We start from the raw sequence: 4,706 nt of genomic DNA on the forward strand, positions 1-4,706 counted from the left end.
GGGGTAGAAAGCATTCTGTCTAAAAAAATTCGATACAATGCCTCATATATATATAGAATTAAAGGGAACTCGTGGAGATGTATCGATACATTGCCAAATGTATCGTTACATGCATGTGGATTGGCCAAAAACTATAAGAACCTTGGGTAGTTTACCCATTTAAAACAAAAGCCAAATAAAACCCTTTCCCTTTGCTCTCAAAACCCTCTTCCCCCACACGAATTTGAGGCTTTAAAAGAGGCATTTGGAAGCTAAAAAATCAATCTAAAGGTATATTTAAAGCTTGTTACTAATTGATTTTTAATTTGAACTATTGGAAAGTGGGAAATTTTATGTTTCAGTATTGGTGGCTGTTGGAGTTGAAGTTGGCAGGAGATTTGAAGCTTGTATGAGCCAAATTGGTGTTTGAGGTAAGGGAATTAGTCATTGTTAAAGAATATGAGAAAGTTAAGTTTGTATGATGAATTATTAGATATGTGCTATGTTGAAAAGCTAGAATTTCTTGAAAAGCTGGGAATTTATTTATGAAATAGAGAATTAATGTATGAATGTTGATGAATTTGCATTGTAAATGCTAGATGATAATGAGAAGTAACAACTCAAACCAATATTCGAGGGGTAAACTGTTGAGTTGAAATTAAGGCTTTGGTGAGCTAAATTGTGCAAGGTCGATAAAGGAACACTTGAAGTGTCAAGGTGAAAGGGGATTTACGAATTAGGAGCATGATGACTAGGTGTGCATGTATGCTCCCTATGATAGCATGAATAGTGTATGCTATGCTTGTATGTATATGTACATGTCTAAAAGTAGAATTCCTAGACTCATGTACACTATGGAAATAATATGATGTGCCTAGAAAGATTATGCCTAGGCCAAATATTAGAAATATGTACATGAAATGAATAACGTGAAATGCCTAGAGATATTGTACCTAGACTAGATGATGTTGATATGATTATGAATCTAAATGATGTGGAAAGTGATGCTATGTTTAATGTGTTTAGGATGTACATGTCTAAAGTTGTCATATCTAGACTAATGAATGTTATGAAATTTACATGAAAAGCCTAGAAAGGTTATACCTAGACTATTTGTAGAATGTGGAATATGATTAACACTAAATTGTGATGATGATGATAATGCTGATATGTAATGTATATGTCAATGGTTATATAATTATGAACGAGGAATACGATTCATCCATGAAAGATTTTGGACGATGAAATGATGTGAGACAAATCTATTCCATCCGTGGATAATTTCTGATGATGTATATTATTGGGTTGAGTGTGTCTGTATCCTTGTGACTATGTATGCTACCAACAGGGATAATGGTATTGTCTTGCCTGTGATTCCTGCCTATTGTGCATTGATTATGTTTCGCCTGCAGGGACAGTGGTTTCGTCCTACTTGTGATTCGTGTTCATAGTGTCATGATGCCATCCGTTAAGGCTTTTTCGGATGATGACTATGTACTCTGCCGTTTGCTTCGACAATGGGGTGTGACTATGATGATATGTTGTCTTTCGGTTGGCCACTGTACGTGACTATGTTATGTCTAGGGAGAACCATTCAAAGATTTGATGTTATTACCATGTAGTGGCATGCCTTAGGATGTAAACATGTAAATTTAGGTTATGATATTAGTGTTTATGAATTATGAAAATGTAAAGGCTTGATGTAAGAGCCGTGGATATATGTATGTTTATGATGAAAGATGAAACGCAAGCATATCGAGCTTAAGGGATTAGAGCTCATGCTAATTGCTCACAAGGTAAGTACATTGAATACGTATGTAGACAACCATATGGTGGGTTGGTTCATACGATAGATGGAAGTTGATAGACAGCTATTATGATAATGATTATGACAAGCAAAGTCGAAATAGCTTACTCTACATTATAGAATAGAAAGGTATGTATGAATGCAATATAGTATGGCTGCTCAGCAAATGATAGAATGTTTATGACAAGTGATGTTTGACCTATCTTACTATGTTTACGTTGAGCTTACTACTATGTATTCATGTTTAGAAAATACATGTAGTAACTATCCCTACACATTTGCAATTGTTATATGCTCTCGCTCATTGAGTATTAGTGTGACTCACCCTCTTTAATTGTATGTGCAGATAAATAAACACTGAGGACCAGGTGGCTTTGCGTTGTCACTAAAGACATGTAATTTTAGAAATTGGTAGGTTACCATGCTGACGAGTCACTCCGTTGAGTCAAAGTCAAGTTTCATGCTTCTGCACTATGTAGACAATGTTTATGTCTTAATGTATTATGTTGGCAATATGCTAACCTATATTAAATGTATGAAAAGTATGGATGACTTAATGAATTAGCCAAAGTATGGCAGAGAATGATGTTACGTTAAGTCTTGTATGTGTTTATGAGCTAAGGAGCTATAAATGAATATGATGTACTAAGATGAATTTATGGTTATGATGGCGGCTATAAGGCCTTATATGGAAGAAATGAGTTAAACAAGACTTATGTATGAAGGCTTCCTCAAGTCTTGCTGGCTTGTTTGCCAGGCTCGTGCATGCCAGTCATGAACCCCCGAATTTGCCTGCCTGACTCGTGCATGCCGATCATGGACCACTGGGTTTGGATTGTGATAAACTTGGTATTAGAGGGCATAGGTTCTAAAGAGTCCTAGGTCTTTCTATGTTGCCACTGGAATAGTTGGGACTAATGTAGAGTCGTGTTCATGTTTTTTTACTATAGCATGATTCATGAGTGAGAGGCTAAGCAAATCCCCAAGTCAATAGTAAGCTCACCCATGATTTTGAAATATGAATTTTGAACATGATTTTTCTTCGTTTAAGTAAAAATACAGCCTAAGACGAGGGCTACCTCATGGGCTATGACAGAATATGATGTCTTCGATGAAACTATGGTTAGACCACAGACGTCCTCATTAAGGAGTCGTGGAAGAGCTAGAGCTGCAAGATGCGCTCAAAATGTTGAGCCTAGTGATGTGCCTATTAGCGATGACTATAAGGAAGGTAGAAATGATCACTCGACGAGAAGACATGCCACTTGAGAAGATTTAGCAGCAAGGTTGCAAAGCTTCGCACGTGAGTTTACCAAGTTCAGTAGTAAGGGGATTAGCAGCAAGGTTGCATAGCTTGGCACGTGAGTTTACCAAGTTCAATAGTAGGGGGAGTACAGTTAGAGTAATGGATAGATTCTAGTCTTGAGGACCTAGATTATATGCCATCAGTGGAATCGGGTAGTAGGGCAATTGTGGTAACTTTATTAGACTTTATGAAACTTAAGCCCCCAATGTTTACCAGCTCAGATGTCGAAGAGGATCCACAAAGTTTCCTAAAGGATATGGAATGTCTATGCTCAGCGTTGGGATATTCCAGCCAATGATTCATTGAATTAGTGGGATTCTAGTTGAAAAACATGGCTGGGATCTAGTTTATGACCCTCAAGAGAAGAAGATCAACTTCACTTACATGAGATAAATTTGTCCAAGCATTTATGGATCGATTTTTGCCTAACAATGTGGGACACACCAAGGCACAAGAATTTGAAACCCTGATGCAGACCCCAGATATGTCGATGATGAAATACGATATCCGATTCACCCGACTATCCCGCTACACACCTGACTTGGTCCTGATTGAGGAAAAAAGGATCAAAAGGTTTGTGAGAGGCTTGATAGAGTTGTTATTCAAAGTCATTGCCACCTAGAAGTTTACTTCTTACTCTGTAGTGGTAGATGCGACTAGATTGATTAAGAGCCGTAGAATGGGGACTTTGATGGAAAAGAACAAGAGTTGAAAGGCCAGGGCAAAGAGCCAACAGGTTCAAAGGGATTCCAATGAGACATGAAGTCCAATGTTAGCAAGACGTCAAGGCCAAAAAGAACTACTCCTGCATGTAAATCGTCTAGAAACAATGATTCTTTTAACCCTCCAAAAAGGCGAGAGTTATTTAGTGGAATATCAAATTCAGGCCCCAAACAAAGGGGTATTCTATGTAATAACTATGGTAAAGCACATGGTGGACCATGCCTCAGATCAACGGGGTTATGTTTCAAATACGGGGCGTCAAGACATATGATGAAAGATTTGTCCGAGGCCCAGATAGTCAATGGAAGATAATCGTGGCCATGTGTAATCGATGGAAACTACACTTCCTTAGGCGACACCCTCTACGATAGATGCCAGGAAAGATAAAGGTAAATGAATAGCCTCATCATCTCAAGGTAGCGCAGAACAACATGGTAGCTTTGGAAGTGGTAAAGCAAGAGTGTTTACTTTGACACTGTGTGATGCTCAAGCCTCTAATACTGTAGTTACAAGTATGCTCTATGTTTGCGATACCAAAGCTTTAGTATTGTTTGACCCTGGATAGACACACTCGTTCGTGTGACCTTAATTTGTGTTGAAATTGAACTTGTATTATTGTGAAATGGAAAAGTCTCTAATTGTGGCCACCTCTTTAGAGGAAATGTTTATGGTAGAATATGTATCTAAGTCCTGTGTGGTCAATATAAGAGACAAAGACACTTTAGCAAACTTGGTGTTGCTAATGATGTTGGATTTCGATGTGATATTAGAGATGGACTGCTTAGCATCCTGCTTTGCCAAGGTAGATTGATATCATAAACTAATAAATTTCAAGTTTAAGGGGGAATCATCACTTGTAATCTACAGGCACAATGGCCCAGAATCAGATAA

General features: G+C 37.8%; 1 long non-coding RNA gene across 1 annotated transcript; it reads left to right on the forward strand.

Annotated features, from left to right (window-relative positions):
- The first annotated feature begins 344 nt into the window (after positions 1–344).
- On the forward strand, positions 345–2,318 carry LOC148762194 (uncharacterized). Its single transcript, XR_016026937.1, has 3 exons — positions 345–410; positions 1,392–1,540; positions 2,133–2,318. It is a non-coding gene; the product is annotated as an uncharacterized LOC148762194 (long non-coding RNA).
- Positions 2,319–4,706: the final 2,388 nt, after the last annotated feature.

The sequence above is a fragment of the Theobroma cacao genome, chromosome 6 (genome assembly GCF_053813885.1).
Source record: "Theobroma cacao isolate CCN51 chromosome 6, ASM5381388v1, whole genome shotgun sequence".
Classification (NCBI taxonomy): domain Eukaryota; kingdom Viridiplantae; phylum Streptophyta; class Magnoliopsida; order Malvales; family Malvaceae; genus Theobroma; species Theobroma cacao.